The following is a 7,644-nucleotide window of genomic DNA, read 5'->3' on the forward strand; positions in this document are numbered from 1 at the left end:
AGCAGGACGAAAAGGATTATTTCTTATTTCTTCTGGCATATCTCAAGCACAATGCTAAATGCACACATTATATGTTTTTAAATTTGATGATGATGGCAAAACAGAGAATACAAGATGGGAAAACAAAGACTATGGGGTCAATCAACCATGCACCATTTTGCATTGGATTATCAGGAAAGTCATGATGTATTTTTCTATACAAAAATTATACCTAATAAAATTAGTTTTTGTTTTTTAAAAACATTCTCAGGACCAGCAGATGGTGTAATGGTTATGTCACTGGACTACTAATCAGTTGACTACGGTTTGAGTCCCAGACTGGCAGCTTAAAATTCACACTGGGCACATTTGCATACTTGCCCAAAATCCTGATAGAAGAATGGAGAAGAGATTGCAGCATGGCCATCTCCCGTTGGGAAAGTGGGGGGAGGGAGTTCTCACTTTCTCTTTCTCTCTCTGTCTTTCAGATGCACTCAAAAAGAAAAAAATTCTCTGAAAGAAAGAGCCAAATACCTCTTCAGCCCTTTCATTAACTGAAACTATTAGTAGTAAAATCATCAGTGGTTTGTTCCTGCAATGACAAAGCCTTCACTAGATGAGAAATCAGTGTGTGTTAACAACCAGAAGGGGGGGGGGCAGTAAAAACTATGTATTTCAGAGTTACAAGATAATTTAAGGTATCTGGAATCAAGATACAATTGAATTTAATACATCGGCTATTCTTAATCTTTTGTCATGAGACATTCATGTAATGAATATAAATATTTTAAAAAGTGAATTATAAAAAGGAAAAAAATAAAAAAAATATTTAGGACTAGACAATGATGCAGCAGTAAAACATGATGCTCTGTGAGACAATTCCACATGGGAAAGTTGACAGTTCTAGTCCCCGAGTCTCCCTGAGTACACACAGCATGAGCATGCCCACAATCTGGGGCTGGTTTAAGGCTGGGGGTGGATTATATCACTGGGACCCTGTTGGAGGTGCCTTTCTTTCTCTCTTTCTCTCAACCTCATGGGAGAAATAAATACACTTTAAAAATCTTAAAAGAGAAATTATTTAAACTGGAATCAATGCTCAGGACATAATCAGATTTGTTTAAGACTACCGTATCTGGGGACCAGCAGTTAGCGTAATGGCTATGTCGCTGGACTCCCATGTACTTGACCGCGGTTCGAGTCCCGGACCCAGTAGCTTAAACTCATGCCAGGCACGTGTGCGTGCGTGCCCAAGATCCCAAGAGGAGAATGGAGGAGAAGGGATTGCGGCGTGGCTATCCCCCCTGGGGGTGATTTCTCGCTTTCTGTGTCTCTGTCTCTCTCTGTCTTTCTGGCGAGCGCACGCGCCCTATAGCTAAAAACCTCCCTAAAAAAAGAAAAAGAAAAAAAAAAAGACTACCGTATCTGTAGCGGGTGCTGACATATACAGCCCAGATTCCCCTTTCAGAACCTACCATTCATTGTCCCAACTGTTGGAGTAAGCTGGCTGCAGATTGCTCCCTCAGAAATGCCCTTCACTGCTCTACCCACATTTACACCTCCTACCTCCTTTTCACTGGCAACTCACAACTAAGAACTGGCAGTGGGTACCAACACCTGCCTCAGGGGCACTCAGATCAGCCAAAGCCTCCATTGCAATGGAAATGAGTTGACCTTGCCCTCCGCTCAGTTTTACTTTCCTAGCTCCTTACCAGCACAGCTAAGAGCGCTCCCCAGTACACTGCCTGCCTGCAAATCTTCACCTCCAGTCTATTTCCCAAAGATTCAAATTACAATAGCAGGGTAGCAAAAACCAAAAATAAATGAGTTGTTAGAATAAGTTTTCATGAAGCAGTCAGAAATTCATTTTCCGATTTGTCATTCAAAGACTGTACAAGGAAGTATTTTAGACAGAGAGGGTCAAGTAACAAGCAGCCACAAAGAATTAGAATTGATGGCTATACAGGTGCTCGGTTCTCAGAAGTTTTGCCGAGTGTCTAAAAAGTAAGCAGGTAGGTTGAGCTCAGCTATAGCACTGGAAAATCCCCAGTTTTTTAGGCTGTCTTCCTGCCTGAAATGCAGTCACCCTAAAGAAGCAAGCAGAGGGAACCAGCAGTTAGCGTAATGGCTATGTCGCTGGACTCCCACGTAGTCGACCGCGGCTCGTGTCCCGGACCCGGTGGCTTAAAACTCATGCCGGGCGCATGTGCGTGCATGCCCAAGATCCCGAGAGGAAAATGGAGGAGAAGGGATTGCGGCGTGACCATCCCCCCTGGGGGGTGATTTCTCGCTTTCTGTCTCTATGTCTCTCTCTGTCTGTCTGGCAAGCGCACGTGCCCTACAGTGAAAATCTCTCAAAAAAAAAAAAAAAAAAGAAGCAAGCAGAGGGCTCTGTGATTAACTTGATATGATGCATATATAAAACCTAATGCAAACACATTGTCATATAGCAACAAAAACGGAGATCTCCATGGAAAATACTCCAATTTGGGTGAGGCTTTTTCATTGAATATTTAATAGGGTGGAGAAAAAACACATGTGATTCTTATTCCCTGACAGTATGTTGACTATTTTTCCAAAAGTACAAGAGGCACTATAAAAGGATATTTCCACCTCACAGGTAAATTTTCACAGACTACTCCAGTAGGCAATTGTATTTCTTCTCCTTTTGTAATCATCCTCTCTACCTCCCAGTATGTCCTAGTCACAAACCCAGTCTTCCTCTCCTCATCACCCATCCTTACTCTATCAACACTAACAAATACCCACTACATCTCAAGAGGGGGAAACTCTTGTCCCACACTCACCCAATCTAACAAGTCTTCTGTAACACAAATTCCTATTAGCTGACCTATTTTATAGATGTTAATCAACTGATAAGCTTCGGGAGGATTAATTACCTCAATGACAATTTTAATTCTGTTTGACTTCTCCCTCCCTGCTATAGTGAATGGCCTAGGGTGTATGCCTGACTTAGGGGGTATAATGAGGAGTTAGCTGGAGTAACTCACACTTCCATGTCTCTGTCCCTCTATCATTACCATCTCTAATTCAACATTTGCTCTGAAGAGTTTCCCAACACTGAGGCTGGACGCCCATTGGAAGAGTTAACAGACATGGCCCCAGGCTCAAGAGCTGCAACAGTAGCAAGTCCATTATCCTCTTTCTATTGCAATTTCCTTATTGAAATGGGGGTAATGACACCAAGCTCATACAGTTAGAAGAATAAAACCAAATGGAGCCAGTGTAGGCACTGCAACCTGGAGAGAGGCTACCACATGATAGCAGTCGTAAAGAAGAGCTATTACCTCGCTGGTCAGAGTGATCATAAGGTCACTGGATTCCCCTTTATGAGGGTTCGGCCAAGAGACTCACTCATAATGAATAGAATATGGGGGGGGGGGGAGGAACAAAGAGACTATAACTTTACAGTAGAGAAATTTGGTCCTGTCTGAGGCCCTTTGAAAATGACCTTCTTGATTTTTTGTTGGTTTTGTTTTCAGCTTTGTCCTGGTTCAGTCTCAGAGCCCTGAGTTTCAATCAATGACCAGTCTCTGCTGACCATAACACAGTACAGCCTATGGGAATTGAAGTGGGGCCACCACCATGTCCCACAGAAGCAGTGTAGAGGTTCAGAAATGGAGAAGTCTAGATTTTGGAATCTGTGGCATGAAAAGAATGGGTAGAATCATCTAGGAAAGCAATGGAAGGGGAACAGAAGTCAGAGCGGAATGTTGGCGAAGAACCGAGGAAGATGGGACGAGACTGAGAAACAAGGGAAGGAACATCATGGAAGACCAAGGCATAAAGGTTCAGCCTCCAAGATCTGACCCATCAGTGAGCCATCAAATCAATCAGGTTACATGGTTGTGGTCAGCACTCAGGAAGAATGAAACTGGAAATATCAGAGCCCCTTAATATAGTTCAAGGTGAGTACTACGTTGAGAACTTTTGTTTCCACTGTGCACATTTATGTTTACTGAGTTGCTGTGTAAAAGATCCCTTCTTGAGTGGCAGTAGAAAGGTTGAGACAGCAAGGGGATAGGGGTTTTGAGGAGGGAGCTGTCCACAGAACCAAATGCAGAGACAGCTCTACAGGGCAAGACCTTAACCAATGGCCTTCGAATGTGGCATCACGGAGATCTGATGACCTGGCTGGAGCTATTTCCACAGTGTGGTGCATTGGAGGCCAAGTCCCCTCAGTAATAGAAGGAGGCAGTGGGAGGAAATTTAAAAGAGGAGAGAATAAGAACAGACCTCTTTTTCCAGAACCTTGGCAGAGAAGGAAAAAGGAAACAGCTATGGAAGGGACTCGCGATCCAAGATTTTACTTATGTAGGATAGAATTTGAATGTTTATAGAAGCCGCTGAAGATATGGGCAAAGTGGATCATTGATGGTGAGAGCTCTAAGAGATAAAGGGTGAGAGGGTGGCAGAAGAGGTAGTTGTAGCGAGAAAGTGAAGTGTGGGGAAGGGAGAGGGTCAGGCAGAGACACAGCCTGGGAGCAGGCCATAGGGAATGGAAACTGGCAATTCGTGTGGGAAAACCTGCATTTCCCCCATAAAATAAGTCTGAGTATTTAAATACACTGCCTTTGCCATTTTTTAAAAAGAGAGTTTTGTTAAAGGGTGTGTGTACTTACCAGAGAAACAGAGGAGAGAGAGAGAGAGAGGCAGAAAGTGAGAAATCACACACACACACACACCTCTGGGGAGATGGCCATGCCACAATCCCGTCTCTTCCATTCTCTCAGGATTTGGGGCATGTACACAAACACATCTGGTGTTTTAAGCCACCAGGTCCAGAATTGAACCACAGTTGACTATTTGGGAGTCCAGCGATGTAACCATGATAACATCTGCTGGTCCCTGTCACTTTTTAAATATTGCATTTCTTCCTATGTGATGCTATTATAGTTTCAATGATAGAGACTACACATCATGCAGTAACATTGTTTAGCCAGGCCTAGAATGATGTTAACAAGGCCCAGACAACTGTTGAGGGTGTGCTCCTGCTGGTCCCAAGCTATTGAGCCATCTGAAAAGGGGATGGCCAGGGCATGTGTTGCTGAGCATTTCAGCATGGATCTTGCCATCTTGCCATTGCAATGCAAATAGTGAGTAGGTTAGGTTGTTGGCACGGACCAAGGTATTGGGCAGACTCAAGTCTTGAGTTTAGCCCAGGCAATAGATCCATTGCCTCTGGTAGCAAAAAATAGCAGGCTGCATCTTTTGACCAGAAGCAGAAACCCTTGCAAACATTTCCTGTAAAGGACCAGAAAGTAAATATTTTAGGCTTTGAGGGTTATTTTGTTATCTGGACTTAAATGGGTATGACCATGCCCATCAAAACTTTATTAGCAGAGGGACCAGCAGTTGGCATAATGGCTAAGTTGCTGGACTCCCATGTAGTTGATCACAGTTTGAGTCCCAGATCTGGTGGCTTAAACTCACACCACACATGTGTGTTTGTGTGTCCAAGATCCCTAGAGGAGAAAGGATCATGGTGTGACCATCCCCCGGGGGGTGATTTCTCACTTTCTGTCTCTCTGTCTCTTTCTGGCAAGTGCATGTGCCCTATAGCAAAAACCTCTCCCCCCCAAAAAAAGAAAACTTTATTTGCAGAAACAAGTATTGAACCATAATTTAAGGACTCCTGGACTTGAATGCTTTAATAGAAATGTTCTAAAATGTTCAATGTTATTCCCAAAGCAAGTCATGGCTCAGAGAACGGCATCATTTCGATAGTGACTACATTAATCAAGTCCTAAAAATGTACAAATCTGGAAATTTATATTATGATAAATTGTTAACACTACTACTCAGATCTCAAGGCAAGGGGTTTTATAATATATGGTTGGCCCTCTGTATTCATAGGTTTCACATCTACAGATTCAACCAACCATGGATCAATAAACTTGAAAATACAAAAATACAATGCATAATACAAATAAAAACAGCACAATTATCTCCATAGCATTTATATCATATTAGGTATTAATCTAGAGATTTAAAGTATACAGGAGGGTGTGCATACATTATATGTAAATATTATGCCATTTTATATGAGACCTGAGCATCCATAGATTTTGGTGGGATGGCACTGACTCCAATCCTCTGTGGATATAGAGGAATGACTGGATATAATTTTGCTTGACACAATAAAAAGCAGTGTCTTTTTAAATTTATGAATTGATCGGTACACATATTAGTACATATTTTCATACCAGTTTCCTATTTTGAGTGCTGTCTCTGCTGTGACAAGGAGGAGGACAATGACTTTGGGGAGAGTAAAGAAAATGTGGCATAGGTAAGGCAACTTGACATCTTTTTCCTAGGGGCACTAAAATGATTGCTGTGCTGCATGAAAAATGCGGGTGAAGTTCTGGGATCCAGAGGTTGAGCACTTCCTAGCTGAGATTACCTGGTTGGGAGACTTCCTCCAGCAGCCCAGGAACAAATTGTGAGATTGGAGATTTTTGCCTGAATGTCAAGCACAGACTTGAGTAAGACTTGGTTCCTACTCATGGGAAGTCCACAGCATGTGGGTTGATATGCCACTGGGCAAATCAGGAAGTGTTAATATTTTCTAACCAAATCTGGCCATCAGCATTTCCAGTCTTCCCCTTGGGTGCTCACCCACAGGTCAGCCATTTCTACTTGGGTTAGTACTTCCTCAACTCCCCCGTATATGCTAACGAGAGGGGGCTGAGGTCAGCACAGGGCTGGTCACCAAATGTTCTCATGCTACATATGACACAAGGGAGTACTGTCAGGATAGCAATAAGAGCTGGCAATTCTTAAAAACTTTCTATGTGCTATATCCATCATCTGAAATCTTAAGTATTATTCTCACGTAACAGAAGGGTTCACTGAGACTTGAAGAAATGCAGAAAAACATCTCTGAAGGTCTTAAGGAAGTACCATACCCAGATTTAAATCTGCTTAACCCCAAAACTTGAGCTGTGGTCCTCTACGTATGTTCCCGACACTGGCAACAGCACGTGGGAACTTGTGAGCACTACAGACTTGCTGAACAATGCGGCCTTCAAGGAAAAGGGCACAGATTTCATAGTAGACGCCAGGTTATGTCAACCACTCTGAGCAGCCTGGACAAAGCCACGGAGCAAATGACAGAGCCAGGGCAGCAGAGCACTGACTTTTCCTGACTCTTCGCACTGTACCAGTTCTGTAGAGAGCACTGTAATACTGTCAGGTGCAGCTGGGAACAAAGGACAGGAATCACCCAGACCAGACCTTCAGACCTGGCTGCCCACACTGTTTCTTCTAACAACCTATCCGCTACCTGGATTTGCAAACATGGAAATGTGGAATAGAAGGTTGGGTAATCTGCCTACGGTCAGATTACCACAGATGACAAAGGGCTGCTCCTGCCCAGGTCTCAGGGGCACACTTTGACCTGCAAGCTGGCATCAGAGTAAACAGTAACTTGCCATTGTTGGGGAGGGAGTTGGCACCAAGCAGGTACTTCTCCTACCTGGGTTGTTTTTGTTTTGTTTGTTTACTGTCCTACACATCTCAGGTATCCGGGTGAGGACACAGAGTGGATGAAGGTTACTAAACATCTGTCGGGGCTCTGGGAAATGCCTCCGCAGGTGCAGCTGCCATCACCTGTGGAAAAGCAGCAGAGGCGGGCCGGCCCCC

The sequence above is a fragment of the Tupaia chinensis genome, unplaced genomic scaffold (genome assembly GCF_000334495.1).
Source record: "Tupaia chinensis unplaced genomic scaffold, TupChi_1.0 Scaffold144010_1, whole genome shotgun sequence".
Taxonomy (NCBI): domain Eukaryota; kingdom Metazoa; phylum Chordata; class Mammalia; order Scandentia; family Tupaiidae; genus Tupaia; species Tupaia belangeri.